Here is an 18,465-nt window from a genome sequence, read left to right on the forward strand (position 1 = left end):
TTGTATGTTGTGTTGAGAGCAGTGTAATTATATGGCACTGAGTGGTATTATGAGGAGTGTATGTTGTATATAGTATAGTGTAATTGTGTGGCATGTAATTATGTGGCACTGAGTGGCATTGTTTGGAGTGTGTGTTGCATTGTAATTATGTAGCATATAATTATGTGGCATAGAGTGTTATTGTGCGGAGTGTGTGTTGCATTCAGTAGATTGTAATTATGTGGCACTGAGTGGTATTTGGAGAGTGGAAAAGAAAATAGCAGTTCTCCAGGAGAAGACAAAGCACAAGAAGAGGAAGAAAAGTCATAGAATGAGAAGCAAGATAATGAGATTGAAAATACAGTCAACCTATGATATCCAATGGCCTGATTCTAAGTCCACTGTAAGTTTCTGGTATGCTCCACAAGTCCTCTTCTGAAAACAGGAAGCAAAAAGATGTTTGTAGGCAAGACCCAAACGATGTCTGTAGGCGAAATATAAAAAGAGACAGAACATTTGCATAATCCTTACAGATCGACATGTGCATGCAGACCTCTCACGATTTCCAGTTTCATGTGCAGCCGATCCTGTTCAGGGTTTTGCTTTATATTCTTGAAATTGTCGTCCTGTTTATCTGTTTTACAGTCAGGACCACAAGACCCAGAATGCAAAGCAAAAAAACCTGGACTAGATGAGCTAATCACGAAAGGAACTGGCAAACTTGAGAACTTTGCTCATTGGGGAATTTCCCCGATTTTTAATCGGGCTTTGACAGACAGGCTGGTAAGAGAGAGTAAATGGTATGTCAGATAACTGACATGCAGCTGGCCTTGCTCAGTTCAGCAAGGCCTTACAGACTGCCAACTTTTGTGGGTCTTGCAGAAATCTATGAGCCCTTAAGCTCAACAGACAGTCTCTCCAAGTATCTGCTTGTTCAATGCAGCAAAAGTTTTGACTGTCATACTGTGAGGAAGCCAGAAATAAAGAAGAGCATGAGAGATGGGGTAGGTGCAGTGAGGGTATGAGGGAAAGGCGAGATAAAGTGAAAGGCAAAGTGAGAGGGAAAAAAGAAACGCAGAAAGAAAGATGGAAAAGAATATGTTCAGGGGAAGGAAAAGAATGAGGAAAGGTGGAAGAAACAAAGGAGGAAAAAAAAGACAAGGAAAAAATAAGAAAATGGTGCATGGAAAAAATAAGAAAGAACACAAGGAAAAGTACAAGAAAAAAATCAAGAAAATGGCAAGGAAACATGCAAGGAAGGAAAGTAGAACGAAAGAATGAGGAACGGTGAGCATTTCGCGGCTGCTTTGATGTTCTCAGTGGCCGCGCGGCTCACTGAGAACATCAAAGCGGCCACGAAATTGCTCTCAAAGCCTACAATGTTATGTAATGCACAACACCCAAACGTGCACTACTGCTAATGACAGTTGGAAAAGAGAATGCCATTGTTCAAATGTGCATTGCTGGTAACAAACAGTAGCTGTAATGTCACAAAATGAGCAGAGTATACAGACATGGCCACAGTTACAGCGGTTCAAGGACTTGCAGCCAAAGCGTCCACCCTGGGTACTAAGAGAAACTGACTAGGTGAGTGCAAAGGTTCCCTGTTGTCACAGCTGGCCAACACATCAGTGCCGAGGAAAAACTCAAGCAACTCCTGGTGGGTGACTAGGAACCAACTGGCTACAAAAGGCCCGAAAGAAGACATGGCAGAGGTACACATGACTGGATAAAAAGGTCAGAGACTAGCAGTTTCACAGCCTGTTTGACATTGCATCGTACGAAGATTTAAAATAAATATATATTTTTCAAAAAATGCACAGCATCACTGAATGAAAGGTATGAAAGGTTCCTGCAATGGAGCAATACATCACCAAACAAGCTCTCGGCATTGCTGTGGCGGGGGTGGGGGAGCGCATTCCTTTCAAGTCTGATGTGGGGTGGGGGTGGGGGAGATAAAAGGAAAGGCGTGAGAGCCAGCATATGGAGAGTGAGGGGGTGTGCAGGCTGCCTCTCCATGAAGTGACGGCGGAGCACGGCTATCTTAGAAGCCACCGAACTGCTAATAATACTGCTAATAATAGGTGTATGGGCACCATTTTAAAGTTAACATGAGGCCAAACTGATAACTAAACTATGTGACATGTCTCGTATCTACACTTTAGCCAGGTTAGCAATTACTGTGCATCACTAAAAACGCAGTACTCTTGTCCCTTTATTCTAAAGCAATGCATGCTGGTACTTGTAGTCTTGCTTCTCGGCAATGGATTGTAGTACATTCTACAAAAGCCACCGGAATTCACGTTATCCTTAATTACGTATTTAAATTCAGCAGGTGAAGATTTTAGTCTACAGCAAACTGGTTTATTGTTGCGATCTACTAAAGATGTATACATCCATGTTCATGGTGTAATTAATTAAGCCTGGTGAATACGTACACAGACTAGTCTGCCTTTAATTTTGCATAAACATAACTCACGCTATTGGATGAGATCTCTACTACATTGTCAATGTTCTTTGCATTAACTATGTAACACTCAAACACACTGCTACAAAGACATGTCGAAGTTTGCTGCTCACTTTCCGCCCACTCCTTAACCCACGGCAGCTACTTCAAACATTGCTTATATTCAGAATACGAAAGCATTTAAAAATAATGATATGGCGTAGTACATGTTCTTTTTACAGAAGGTGTGAACCATGCCAGGGAGGGCGATCACCGAAGCCTCTGATTTCCAATGATTCTAAGTCTGCCACGCTCCATCGGAGCACTGGTTCCACCGTGCATAGCTTAATGAGGGGAAAGAGGAGGATGTAAGCGTGAGCCTTTGAAGTCTGATGCGAGGCAAATGGTGGTTTGTGATGTGGCTGGTGGGGCGGGGGAGCGGGGGGCATTCCTTTGAAGTCTGATGCTGAGGCTCGGGGAGCAAATGGAAAGCGCGTGCACGGGCAAATGCACTGTCCAGAATCCGCATTGAAAAGCCCCTTGGTAAGCTTTCCTGGAGCAGCTCTCTATATCTCTCGCATAGCGATTGCTTACGCAATGCGCTAGGCGAGACCTAAACATTTATGACCACAACCGCAGATATGTTTCCTGTTTATAACTCATCCATAGGCCCAATACAATCTAAACGAATACTATGCAGTCTTCGCCAGGGTCTGCAATATACCCATGTTAGATTTGGATCCCACTTTCAATCTCTTCTCCCCTTATTTACAAATAGGGCACCTTTCAATCCACGTTATCACCTGATCATCAAGACCTGGCCACCAAAACTGAAACTTAAGACGAAGCTGGGTCAGACTCTGCCATAAATGACCCTCATTGGCAAGTACCACACGCTTATTTCTCTAACTTAAGGGTGTTAGGAACCTGTCACCTCTCATCAGTACGTTGTCACAGCACAATGACAACTCATCCCTGACATAACCAAGAATTTTCGCTTTCAAACACACATGGACTCTGACATACATCAGGTTCCATGTCTAGAGAGTGCACAAGTCCAGCATGAGACATATGAGTATTACAACAGTGTCCTGGGGCCACAATACTGTTGCAGTTTGATTGAATGACCAGCACTTATCTTCTTCAGGGTAGAAGGGATGAATGGTCAAGGCTCACTCCAGACGGTACTGTGGGGCATAGAACCTCAGAAACACTGTTACACATTAAATAACAATTATTTTATTTTTATATATTTTATTTCAATAGTTTTTTATAATGCAAACATGACCCTTGCTGGTATCAGATAGCTTTATTGAATTACAGCGTGCTGATTAGTAAAAGCAGTAATATCACATTCACTACAAATTCACTAACAGTCGAATAACATGGTTCAGTCATTAACAACAGCATAATGTCATAGTTCATCCAATGCAAATACCAGGCAGTGTTAAGAAGCAGGGGGTAAAGTCGGTATTGTGCGGAAGAGTGTATTAGGAAGTCAGAGATAATTAGTCATTAATCATTTTTAGCTTGAATGTCCATTCAGCACTTTGCGTTGAAAAAGAAAGTGACTTCATTACATGTGTGTATTATGTTCTGGCTGAACAATTAGGATATGTATAAAAAAACAGCAGTCGTGAAAAATAGAGAAGGACCCCTTGAAATGGACAAGGGAACTGAGGTACTTAAACCAACAGAAACAAAGATTCCCTTGACCCACTATTTATACAATGCTGGCATGCAATGATCCACCTTCCATCAACATAGACTGTACTATATTCGAATTAAAACCATACACTTTATTCTCAAAAGATTATTAAAAAAACATTCCATTATACACAAGTTAAAAATTATTACAAATGAAAAAGAATTTCTGTCTCAAGGATAAAATTCCACACAAGAAATGCATACAGTTCATATCATTCTCAAAATGATTTCCCACTATAAATTATACATTATAATTATGACCAGCATGATCAAGACAACACAACATGTAAGACACTCTTATTGTCGTATACAGGTGCACATCAAATCTCACTAATAGACACGTCTATCAATACGTTGCCTACATCCGTATTTAACTATTTGCGTGTCTGTTCATAGATTGGGCTTTGAATTGGCGTAAATTCAAAGCACAATCGATAAACAGACACACAAATAGTTAAATGAAGGGTTGGCCTGTTGTCCTGTCACTGGTGTGCAGCTGAAGGGGACAGGTCCAGATGACTGGAGCCCAGGGTCCTGGACTCTACGTTATGGACATTGGCTGGCTTCTGCAACAGTTTACGCTAGTGTCATTGGGTGGTAGTTTATGTGCAGGGGCCTGTATCTCAGGAACCTCCACATGTGGTTGAGCTTTTCATGTGGAGAGGGGCCCATAGGTCGGGGCACCCACAACAGACAACAAGAAGGGTGTCAGCCCTCTGGCTACTGGTGACTGTGGCTTCAATCTGAGATATCCTCAAGGCCGGGGCAGCTATGAAGCGGATTCCAATGGTTCAGGAGACCTCCTCTAGCCAATGACATGCAACCTCAGGCCACGGTTGAATCCAGATCCCTCCAGACCTCCAAGGATGGTCGAGGAGTACAGTGTCTCATGCTTACAGGCAGGGTTGGTGATGGAGCAGGCTCATCCTGCATGTTCCTTCAAAGTGAGGGAGCAGCTCTTCAACCCAGGTGTTGGCTTGGTGGTCCCTGGGCAGCCACAAGGGGCTCAGGTTGCCCTGTCCTGGCAGGCGCAGTCCAGCTGTTCGTTGCTTACCATAGGTCTTCCTTCTGTCCATACGTTCAGCAGTAAGGTGGCTGTGCAGACTTCCCCAAGGTGAGCACGCTCTCAAGTGAGACCGACAGCCACGAAGAGGCAGAAGAGGATCAGCATTTGTGTAATGCTGGTGACCAGGCCAAGCAACTTAGGGAAGAACCTATCAACGGCCAGATGCTGTTCCAGTTCTGGTGGCGCTTGCTTCCTGCTCTAGGACACCCCAGCCTCCCTGCACTGATGTCCTTGCTGAACCAGGTTTAAAATGGGTTATATGGATGTAGAATGGATATTTTGAGAAGCATTTCACAGCGGGTGTTGGTCACTGGAAGGAAGGAGGGAGGGGCAATTATAGAGTGCAGTAGCCACTTTCAGGAAAAGAAGGTGCGCTTTGTGCACCCTGATTATCAGAGCCTATCTCTAATGTCTCATAGTTGAACCCTCGATGGCCTCACATGATTATTGACCTTCCGGGGTGGGGTGGGAGGCGGGGGAGGGGCAGGGAGTTTGCAGGGCTTCACAAAGAAGAGCGGAGGACTTTTGTCCCAATTTAAGACTCTTTGCATTCCTATGTCAATCTCATGAACAAATACTGTGTTAGGCTCAGAGGCCCTTTAATCCCCGTGCCACTCCCCTGCGCCGAAAGCCCTGCTGAGGTGAGAGTGTGTATCCCAGTGCCAAGCATGCACATTCCATAACGTGGAAGGGCTACTAGGCCTTCGCCATGGTGCTGAGAATATACATATGTCCAGTCCTATAGGAGGAAGACCTCGTATCCCTGTGCCACCCTGCTAAACCCATACAGACAGGCGACCAGGTGCCACTTACCTGCGCCCAGACAGCCCCTATCCAATGACAGCGTGCTGATTCTTAACAGTACCACAGATAGAATATATTTTATTGCTGCATCACTGCACTAGAAGAGATGGCTGTTATTATTTTATTACTTCATTGCATTTTTACCAATATTGTATTTATTGGGGAGAGGATGATGCGTAATGGCTAGAGTGGCCGACTTTGAAGCTGGGAAACCAGGTTCGAGTCTGGGGAGAAGCTCAAATAGCTGTGATTCGGGGCAAGTCACTTAATCTCCCCATGACTAAAATAATGGACGTGTCTGTCTGAACGTAACTGGTGCTCATGTAAAGCGCTCTAATTATATATATATATAAATAAGCTGTACAACACTCCCAGTATTCCTGCGGCACACTTTACCCTTCACTAATAACTGGCACAAACGAAGGAATATGTAGTGGCACACAACTAGAGCTCCGGCTCTGGGCATCTCGGTGGCAGTCTTCGACGCACCTGGAGTGGGTGAAGCCTCCCCTGCCAGCACGGGATGCCAGAGTCGTGAGTCCGGGGTTGAGTCTGTGGCCTGGGGCTTTCAGCGACGCATTCCTTCCCAGCAGCAGCGCTCGTACGTGAGACGGATTTGTCAAAGGGGGCATTGTTCGTCGCAGGGTTATTGTCACTCGCCCTGCTCGGGATCGGGTTTTGCAGGCGAGGAGCTTTCGGTGGGAGCTTGACGTGAAGGCTGAAGGGCGCAGCTGCCTCTGAGGGCAGGGTGAAAGAAAGGATATGAAGGCGGGAAGCAGGCTATCAGATGTTAGGGAATGAAACCCGCTCACGAAAAGACACCGCGAGGACAGCAATGCCAGCTTCTCTGGGCAGCTAAAGGCCCCTTATGAGTGGCTCCAAGACACGAGGGCGGTTAGTGTTCCAAATATGCACCCTGCTGCGAAGACAGAGCAACGCGTGAACGTGTCTTACTGCACGTACTTATGCGCAGCACGTAGGTCACAGCATTTGGAAGCAGGTCTCACTTGAACTGCTGCGGTTACAGAGCTCGGACGATCCAGTAGCCTGGATAAAATACAATCGGTACAAAAGGGGTGGTGATGGACGGATCATCTGAATCAATCAAACACTCACACCCAGTCAAAAGATCTGGGTTTAATTCATCACCGTTCTTTAGCCCACTCTGCCACCCCAGTTCAGACATGGCTATATGCAAATCAGTCTGACCCTGTGCCTCATGGGAGCAGTCCAGCCCGAACTGCCAAGCCATGTCTTCCCTGGACCGGAAACAAGCTTCCGAGGACCGGTTTCTGGCATTCCAGCCGTCTTCAGCTCGGCTTGCTTGAATCCAGCACGTAGGTCACAGCATTTGGAAGCAGGTCTCACTTGAACTGCTGCGGTTACAGAGCTCGGACGATCCGGTAGCCTGGATAAAATACAATCGGTACAAAAGGGGTCATGATGGACGGATCATCTGAATCAATCAAATACTCACACCCAGTCAAAAGATCTGGGTTTAATCCATCACCGTTCTTTAGCCCACTCTGCCACCCCAGTTCAGACATGGCTATATGCACATCAGTCTGACCTTGTGCCTCATGGGAACAGTTCAGCCCGAACTGCCAAGCCAGGTCTTCACTGGACCGGAAACAAGCTTCCGAGGACCGGTTTCTGGCATTTCAGCCGTCTTCAGCCCGGCTTGCTTGAATCCAGTGGCAAAGTGAGCAAGGGAATGCTCAGACGTGAGTCCCATGCTCTCCACACCACTGGATTCAAGCAAGCCGGGCTGAAGACGGCTGGAATGCCAGAAACCGGTCCTCGGAAGCTTGTTTCCGGTCCAGGGAAGGCATGGCTTGGCAGTTCGAGCTGGACTGTTCCCATGAGGCACACGGTCAGCCTGATTTGCATATGGCCATGTCTGAACTGGGGTGGTGTGGAGTGCAAAAAAACGATGGATTTAGGCCCAGATCTCTGTACTGGGGTGAATGTATGACATTGTTCTGCATTCTGTCCATCAACTGTGGTTTTTGCATTTGTCACCCCGAGTGGGATGGTTATGCTCAGACGTGAGTCCCATGCTCTTCACACCACTGGATTCAAGCAAGCTGGGCTGAAGACGGCTGGAATGCCAGAAACCGGTCCTCGGAAGCTCGTTTCCGGTCCAGGGAAGGCATGGCTTGGCAGTTTGGGCTGGACTGTTCCCATGAGGCACAGGGTCAGACTGATTTGCATATGGCCATGTCTGAACTGGGGTGGTGTGGAGTGCAAAAAAACGATGGATTTTGGCCCAGATCTCTGTACTGGGGTGAATGTATGACATTGTTCTGCATTCTGTCCATCAACTGTGTTTTTTGCATTTGGATAAAATACAAGTCATTATGTTTTTCTCTCCAACAGTGGTAGTGCCCATTCGTTCTAGTGTCGGTTCATAACAAGGCTCAAGGCCTCTGGCACTAGAGCAGAACATTGCACCTACAACAACCCAAAAATATTGGTTCAGTTCTGAAACGATGAGACTGTGAAAGAACTTTAACGAATCTCTGTGAAGTTACATTAAAGGCAGTGAAGGGTGGAACTGCTGCAGAGCTGAGTTTATTTTTCTCACCCTGAGGGTGAGAGCAAAAATGGAGAGCCCGCTAGGGACCCGTCTCAGCACCTGCTTTATAGAACTGACGGTGCTGATCACCCGGTGAGGACCAGGCCCACTTAAAGCACGGGGTTTAGTTATTACCTCCACCTCGAGGACAGTGGACGCTCTGGAGGCACCTAGGAACTTGCATTGGCCTTGAACTCGAGGTGCCTCGAGGCTTACTTCTGAGGGGCGCATTGAGCGTGTATGGGGCTCTGTGCCTGCTGAGGTGTCAACCTGATTTGTCCGCGCTGTACACCTGTGGAGGCAGGTATCTCACTTCTGGGATGGTCACCAGCGCTCCCCATGAAGGGCTTGGATCACTGAGATGTGTGACAAATTCTAACGTAACGTTTGCAGAAGCCGAACCTTAAGGATTGACTAGAACAACAGACAGCTCAAGTCTCCCGTCATGGCTGTGAGCGGGCCTCCTTGGAAGCAGCCACCCTCATTGGCCTCACCTGCAAACGTTCTATTCAATTTTATACAAGCTTGAAGTTGGGACTCAATTTGTTTCTGTTAAACCATTTTGTATTGGTCTAGGGAAGCGTTTTCTAAACTGTTGTCTTGTGTAGACCCCCACTCAGTCATACGGGAAGCCGGGAACCCCTTCTAAGACTGATTTGGACATTACATACAAGTTCAGGAACAAAGATATATCAAGCTAACACATAAATTATAACATATTTAATTTTCAAACATAAACATATGGAAACAACTACATTTTAATTGGAAGGTTGGAGCGTTTCAAATGTAGCTTTATTTCTGAAAGACGAAGCAATATGTGGACGCTAGTATATCATGTTGTCCTTTTTTTGTTCCAAGTGCATGCTATATTTCTGCTGGCGTATACTAGTGCTTCAGTTGAGGCTAATTGCCCTCTGTGGTTCTAGCCCTCAGTTGTTCTTTTTGCTGAAATAGTGCTGCTCCCTGGAATCAAAGCTAGTGATACTACCTATATTATTATTAGCTTCGCATTTCAAATAACTTCACATTTACAGAGTGCTTTACAATGTTCAGTTTTGCTTCTTTATGGACCTATTGTATATGAATATGCTAAAAGTATTTATTTTTCGAAATGGTCGCAGACCTCATTATTCGACCCCTCCCCCAGCGCCTTGAGACCCTCACGGGTGAGTAGTGCGCTTCACAAATCCCTGATTGATTAATGTTGGGAACTTCAAGGGTTCACTGGTCTAGAGCGCTCTACCCTCATTCCTGTAATCTTATGATTTCACCTTTTGAATCTCGTACCACACCCACTTAATCATATATATGTACACCCTCCCATCTAAGAACAAAAAAAAAGCAGCACCTGCAAAGCCATAGGACGTGTTCTGTGCACGGCCTCGTGCATTCAGTCCCCTGTCCAGCACCCCTGACATCTTGAGGCAGCCACGGCCGCTGAAGGTAAGATCAGTGGGGCCGGCTGGGGGGGAATTTCGGGAGACGACCACAAGGAAAAATTAAATATTTATTTCATTTTCCCTTGTGGTCTTCTCTCGAAATCCCCCCAGCCGGCCCCACCGCCCCACTGATCGTACCTGCAGCGGCTGTTTTGAGGTTATGGCCTCTGACAATTCTCCTTACAGTGAGTAGTGCTAACAGAGTCACATGAGGAGTGTGGACAGGTGGTGGTGCCAGCTGCGGCCGGCAGTGGGAGTACCTGCAGGGCGGTGACGTGGGGAGGGGGAGGGGCAGGGTGGGGGGTAGTAATGTATGGAGTAAGGAGCTTCCCACGTAAGTAAACATTTAAATAAATAAAACGAATTTTGTTGAGTGCACTGCATCCCCAAATGCGATGTAGTGCGCGCAACGAAATTCGTTTTATTTATTTAAATGTTTACTTACCTGTAAAACTCCGTACTACATACATTACTACCCCCCACCCAGCCCCTCCCCCTCCCCACGTCACCGCCCTGCAGGTACCCCCACTGCCGGCCGTGGCTGGGCGGTGCCAAATTTTTGAAACAAATTTTATAGGTTATGTGAAATCTGAACGGGGCAGGGCTGCAATTTAGCAGCAAATGTTCCCAAAAGTGCACAGAAAACACTTAGGGCCAGATGTAGGTAAGTATATTTTACCGATTCATAAATATCGAATTTTACCGATTCGGTATTTATGAATCGGTAAAATAGAAGGGGGGAGATGTAGGTGAAATCGGTAATTGAATTACCGATTCTGTAACAATCGGTATTTATCGAATCGGTAAATACCGATTCGGTAATGCCCATTGATTCCTATGGGCATTGAAGCCCATAGGAATCAATGGGCATTACCGAATTGGTATTTACCGATTCGGTAAATACCGAATGTTGCAAGGGTGCAGTGGGTGTCACTTTGACACCCTCTAGCACCCCGAATTCAGGCACGTGTGACATGTGGCACACAGACATGCCCTAAGGGCATGTCTGTCTGTCACATGGCACAGGTGTGCATGCACACATGTGCATGCACACCTGGATTCGGTATTTTACCACCCAATTAGATTGGGTGGTAAAATACCGATTCTGTAAGACCAGTGGGACTCAGAAGAGTCCCACCTACATCTGCAAGTTACCGAATCGGTAAAAATTCCGATTCGGTATTTTACCGATTCGGTAAATTTACAGATTCGGTAAAATAGGGCCCCTACATCACAAATGACCATTTACCGGTCGGTAACGGCCGAAATCGGCCGTTACCGGTCGGTAAATGGCCACCTACATCTGGCCCTTAAACCTTTATGGTGGAAGAGTGCAGATCTCCTCTTCAGGAAATTTGAGTCTACTGAGCAGCCACTTCCTACTCTGCAGCCTCTCATGGGACATCAACCGTTTCATACCACGCTGGGCTGTACGCCTCTCTGTGCAGGTGTCAGCATGAGCGTCTGCAGGGGGTGGAGATGGGCAAGGGGGACGTTGCCCTCCCCCCTTGACTATGCCCATGCCCCATGACATTGTCAAAAAGGGTCAGAACTTGGATGATGTTAACATTATGATCCCCCCCCGTGTAAAAAATGTCTGTGGACGCCAATGGACACCAGATGGTAATAAAACAGGAGTGGCCTAACTTCTGGGCAATAACCTATGGTGTGAACATCATTTTCTCCCATGCTACTAATCCCTACACTTGTGACCCCTGAGCCAAACCTGCCTTCTGTTGATACACACAAAGGTGCACAGAAAAGCCAGCTCCTACCCAGCGCCCAAAATGTGCTTGTTCCCCGCCAAAATCCTCCCAAAGCCACTCTGGCATGAAAGGACTAGTCCTGTCCTAATTTCTAACTTGCTACCAACTCTATGGGTGCAGAAGTACGCATAAACACTAACCACCAAATACAAACACTGCATGCACAACAGCTTGGTGTTGCGCTCATAGCCTCACACTGGGTTACGAATGCTAGAGTATGGAACAATGACAAAGTGTTTTTATTACATTTAAAAGGTCACGCTGCAGTGTGAAGCATGCACAGCACAGGCTTGGAAGGCACATATGCTGTCTAGATTCAAAATACTCATTACCCAAGTTTCACTGCCGTTAGGCCTTGTAATGCTACAGGGATGCGTCACATTGTTGCCATTAAAATTGACCCATTTTGCCAATCTAGAAATCTGCAATACTTGGCCCGGAGCTTGACCATCACCATGGGAAACATACCAAACCCAAACATTTCTGAAAAGGATACTCCTGGGAGAGTCCAGCATGGTGTATCTTGTGTGGATCCTGCAATGGTTTAATACCCAGAATGCCAGACTTACTATGGGTCCTAAGCAACTAGGCCATATACCCCTTCAGCACTAGAGTCTTAAAGGTAGCATGAGTGGAGCAGTCCAAAGTTTCTTCGGTGGGGGGGGTTAGATATAGGGGGGTGAACACAGGCTCTCAACTCAAAGTACATTCAATAGCAGCAACACATCTTTGCTGGGTCAAATGCTTTCTTGTATGACAAAATTAGTATTGATATATAAACACAAACTGATATACGGCATACACAAACAAAATGTACAGCCTCCTGGGGTCAGGGCCCTAGTGTTCAATAGGTAGGTCCCTGAGTCCCACTTCCCTCTCACTAGCTGTAGTGCTTATTTCCAATTCAGTATACGCAACATTCAGGTTAGGCCAAAATAGTAATCTGAGTTTCAATAGTCTCACTCCGACTCTGATGAAAGTGGAAAGTGTTCCAGCGCCCGAGGCTCTATGTAGCAGAAAAAGGCACAACGGGTCGGCGACTTCACTCTGTACATGAGGTTCGGCCAAATCAACACCAGAGAAAACTTCCTGGCAGTCCCACCCGGCATAAGTGGTCGCCAATTTTCCTCCACATACAGTCTATGGCCCGAGCAGCACACCAGTAATCTTCACAGCAGCCCCTCCTGGTATACAGGATCGTCAACTTCACTCCACATATTGGCTACACCCAATCAGCACGGCAATTATGCTGACCATGACTATCTTTGAAGCAGCATGCTCTGTAATAAGGGGTCACTGACTTTAACCTTGACATGAGCGATGACCTGATGTGTGCAGCAGCCATCTCCTCACACCTCGGTATAGGGATCCACTCACCAGTATATCACACTTGACACTGCTCCCTCCAGCATTTTCCTCTTTCACACTGTGCACATTGGTCTTTGCATGCAGGCAGGCATTAGTGCTTCAGGCTCCAGGTGCAGGTGGCCTTAGATATCCATGGGTGATAACTCCTCACCCAGCTAGGATACTGGCAGCACTATCCTCCAACCCTGGTCACAGGCAGAAGTCTTGCTGAGCATCACTTCCTCGCACAGCTTAATTGGCTGCTTGACAGTTGATCATTGTTGGGGCCTTGAGCTCTCCCTTCTTATTGTCCATTTCCAGGCACCAAATGTGATTTAGGGTCTAAGTGTTTGACGTTTGTGTTGGTGGTCTGCTTCCTTTTAAAGTGAAAACTCCTATGCCGTGCTCTTCTTCCAGAAAGCAGTCTGACACTGCAGGAGCAACTCCAAATCTAATATCCCCACAGCACAGGCCATGGGAGTGACTAAAGTTTCACATCTAGTTGTCGGTCACTTTGTTATGTGCGTCAAAGATTACCCCAAGAACTTCAGATCTATTCTTTATAATTCTCCCATCGGCCCCTTCTCCTTCCTGAGATGTGCCCAGGCCCCTGTCCAGTGAAATCTCCCTGAATCAAAGATTACCTTTTGAAGTGTACTGAATAGCGTGGCTCTTCGGCCTCCAGTGTATGTTCCACCCAGCTCAAGGGAATAAAGCAATGCACATATCAGTCTGGGGGGATTACTCTACCCCCTCATGCTCCTCCAGTGACCCATGGATCTCCCAAACTGGATCTCAGAATCTTCCATGTATTGCACCATTCACAGGCACACATACAACCAGCACATGCATACAACACACACATGCTGTATACATCACACACACGTTGTAAAGCACTACACACTAAATTGATGTAGGCCACAGGTGAGTTAAGCGCATAGCAGTGGAACATTACATGAGTTTGTCTGTAGACCTCACCCCAGTGACACAGGCAAAAGGCCTGTTCACTTCTACTGATCTCTACGCGGAATGCTGCTACAGTTGCTCTTGTTCTGCTTAACTCCTGGCAAAGGCAGAAGCTTTTCACCACCATGAGGGTAGCACTTTAGGCGTACCTCCCAGTCTAATAAAACCTCAATCTGTGGTCTATATCATGGCATGCATGCATGATTCATGTTCACCCATGACAAGAAAAATCAGCTCCAGGGCCCAGACATCATTGCAGCTGAGGCACTCAGGTCAGGGGTACACTTTCATCACCAAGCGAGGCACTTTTCCGCCCCCAACAGCCAAAAAGACTTTTAGAGCTAGTATGTGGCGGGTACACAGCCCATTGCTTGGTTGGGATGCCATCTTTTCTTTTTGACAATTTCCCCACAATTTCTAGTGGGCTTATTGCCCCTCCCCAGAGGGCAGATTGTGGTTAAACCTCCCAATCTAGCCCCCGAGGGGCACACAAACTGTTAGGCCATTATGGGGCTGGTGCGAGGCCAGATACCTGTGTAGAGCATCCCCACACCTTCTTTTTTTAAAAACATAACAGCCCTGGGTCTAGTGGGCTTTCTACCGGAAGACAGAAAGACTGCTGGGGTCATTACGCTGAGGGGACATGATTCGATGCCTGTGCTGGCAACCTCCAGCCCTTCTATTTTATTACTAGTTTTCCCTGGTGTCTATTGGGCTTTCACAGTCCTGGGGTGATCCCAAACAGGGATCTGCGTTGGAGCAGTACCCCTAGAAAGTGAGCAATGTGCCCATTCCAGCAGCCCTTCTCCCACACAGACTGGCACCTGTGGGGCAGGGTTCTGCCTCTGAAAACTGATCACAGTGAAAGCACCGTGACATTAGCGTGCTGCATGTGGTGTGTATCACAAAAACAAAAATTCTAAAAGGGAAGGAACCCCCTCCTTTGTGTGCTGAATTTCTGTTTTTTTAAAAATAAAAGATTGTGTTTAGAAGTGCGCTAGACAAACCATTCATGTCTAGCACACGACAGAGGTGGTGCATTTGAGGAGAATGGTTCACCAAGCACACTGTATGAGTTAAAGTGGAGTAATGCATCGACTACTGGGGCCTGTGTTCAACCTCATGGTCACAGGTTCAAGTCCCAGTGAATCCACTCAGTCTTTCATCCACCTAAGGTCGATAAAACGAGTACCATTGAGTCGGATAACAATAAACATCTGTTATTCAGCATCAAGATACCCCATATAGGGTGAACGTGTGATTTACAAATACACATGTTAAGTGAAAGGCTGTAGAGAGGTACTTTGTGACATTGAATCTCACAGATTACTGTAATAGGAAAAGGTTTTAGTGTTGTTACACGTTCTGACAAACCTTGGGGATAGTATATTTTTCACTCTGGTAATCATTGTTAGACCCTTTTAGAAGGACCTGTATTTTGTTTTGCCTCCTATAATTTTGCATATATTTGTAATTTTATGACTTATGCCTGATGGTTTACTCTTGGGATATCCTATGCTCAGTACAGAGGCTTGAGTTGGTAATGGTCACAAGCCAATGATAATGGGTATGGTCTGTTACTGGTTCAATGCTAAAAGATACATCTGATGCCTCAGGTCTCATTTTTTTACTATGAAAATTTACTACAAAGGCAGTATGAACAATTTATTTATTGTGAAAAGCACTGCCTGCTTCTTATAGGCTCAATGTGCAGCTTTCACTCAAAAGGCCCATCATGTAGACCTCTGCAAATAGATTATCCACAAGAACTGCATTTTAAAGTCCTCCGTATAAAGATGAACAGCTGTACTAGTTACCTGCGCATCTCATGTACATATTCTTTGAGCTAAAAAATACAAGGGTTTCCCACCTCTGTTGGCCCGCTGTCCATGGCACAAACAAGGAAGATTAGTTAACTCTGTGGATAATTCTTATTTGGCTAAGTATGCAAAAGATAACACAAGCCCATATTCTTATTAAACGTTTCACAAGATCGTTTATACAATAATTCTTCAAACTATACAGATATAATCAACGTGTTTTATTGCTAAATACCTGGAGCTTCATCAAGACAGTTAAACAAAAAACAACAAACATAAATATAAACAAACTATTGTGTACCATGTTGATTGAAAACAATTAATATTTACAATTAAAAACCAAGACCTTATTTTATTGTAAATAACTAATCAAATTTCAAAAGCATGCTACATATGCTGAGCCAAAGCTATCTACTGGACCTTATGTATATCCCATCTGCCCTTGTCCGTATTGTGTATTGGTATGGACAACAGTCTAAACGTGAGTCCTTGAGTATCGAACACGGCGTTTGTTCCCTAGTCAATCAAACTAAAAGTTCAATCTGTACATTGCTTTTAGTCTGGAATGCCATCTATTGGTAAATCTATCTCCTCTTCCCCCCATGAAGAACATCATCACAGTCACTTCTTAGGTTGAAAACTTGCTTACCATTAAAGCGGTACAATGTATCTAGTTTTGTTCCATCATGTACAATTTGTATCATTAACAGCAGATTGAGCTGTGAACCCCAAAAAATGGCAATTCTATTTTTTCTAATGTTTTATTTATTTTGGTAGTACCACTTATACATTAGAAAAAAGAGAAGATCACATCTCAAGAATCATTTCAGAAAAGTAATATACATCAAATTTAAATATAGACTTGAAGTACAGTAGTGATGCACATTAAAACAAAGGTGTGGATTATTATCATTATGCTCCCTATAATAGTTCCCAGTGAACAAAGCATTCGTATACAGTGCAAAAAAACACAAAATATCAAAGTGCAAAAACCACTAACTTACTTCGAGGTGCCTGAGACAAATTAATCACGATATAGTACATCGAAACACCTGAGAAACCGATCATGATTGTACACTCCAACACTTACCCGAAGGTAAAACAATCACTAAAGATCAACCATGTAAAACGTAAAGTGCAATAGCCATCGACTTCCCCCTAGAATGCTGAGCCCAAGCAATATTGAGCATTACAATATAATAGGAAAAAGTCAAAAATACAAACCAAAGTGCTTGCACTTGTGGAAATCACTTAAATAAAGCAATATCTCAACCCGTCATTTATCAGGTAAAAGACACCATCGCTGTGTGAATCTGCTCGAGTGATTATTATGTTTAGCCTACTCTGTAGTTTCGGTGCAGTGCCGAGATTCCTGCTTCCCGTCAGTTTTTCTTCGTGAGGAGAGCAACTGCACAGCACCAGAGCCTTACCGGTGGAGAATAGAGGAGTGAAGCGCTGAGAAGAGCGCACAGACAGCGGACCAACGCCAGGTTTCCAGAACACCGCTTCCATCAGTCGCGCCGCCGCTCCGGGACTCCAGATCCCGGCAGCCTTTGCGGCGGCGCGTTCCCTGACGCGGAACATGCGCCAGGAGGGGCTACATAACCACCAAGCCCTCAGCGTCGCGGGACGCCCGGGGCTAAGCTCGGGCAAAGGGTGGGCCCTCTGTGGCCCTCAGAGGCCTGAGGAGGCTGGGCTGGGCCACCCCTCTAAAGTCATCTAAGGCACTGCGCACATTTTGACATATCCATCCTAGTCAAATCCATCGCCCGTTGGCACACCCCCTCAATCACTAGACTATGAGGAAGACTGTCAAGAAGCCCAAGATGCCCACACTAAGATCTAGCACAAAATCTAAAGTGGACCCTCCCCCACCATTACCAACTCTAACTGCAATCGATAAGATGTTCAAACAAACTATAGGGGCGGTATCCAATGCCATCGCAAACACGGAGAGAAGGATGTCTCTACCACCCGTGACTATCGTCCAAGACAGCCAGGAAGCTCTTATCAACCTAACCGCAGTTTCCGTAGACTCGGTAGATGACCCGGACACTAGCCTAGCCATCACCCCCTCCTCTTTTGCCGATCTCCCATGTGCCCAGGCACCCGCCGAAATCAGCAGGGAGCAAACGGACCCACAAACAAACAAAACCATCAGGAAACTAAACAATACGGAAAAAACTTTGCCCAAGGATGGCTCCAAATGTGGAGGCAAAAAAGGCCCAACCAAAACTAGAAATCACAATTTGGTGACGCCCATAAATCCATCTACGCCAGGAATACCCTGTTGGATTACCAACATGGTGACGGACCTTAAAACGGACCTCGAACATTCCATCACCGTGCTACTAAAACCTTTAATAGCCAAGATTGATAGACTAACATCGCTTGTAAACAACAAGGGAGTGGGCCTCAAAGGCCATCCAGCCCAAGAGGGTGCCCTAACAAAACAAAACGAGGCCATACCCAAAAGAACATCCAAAGATAATGCCAGCCTAGGACCTGACAAGGCTGTAAACAACCCCACCAGAGTTACACAAAAAA

The 18,465-nt window shown here is 45.7% G+C and overlaps 1 pseudogene; it reads left to right on the top strand.

Annotated features, from left to right (window-relative positions):
• LOC147748237 (zygote arrest protein 1-like) overlaps positions 1–3,266 on the top strand; it is a 55,539-nt pseudogene extending 52,273 nt beyond the window's left edge.
• Positions 3,267–18,465: the final 15,199 nt, after the last annotated feature.

Source organism: Lissotriton vulgaris, chromosome 1_1, assembly GCF_964263255.1.
Source record: "Lissotriton vulgaris chromosome 1_1, aLisVul1.2, whole genome shotgun sequence".
Lineage (NCBI taxonomy): Eukaryota > Metazoa > Chordata > Amphibia > Caudata > Salamandridae > Lissotriton > Lissotriton vulgaris.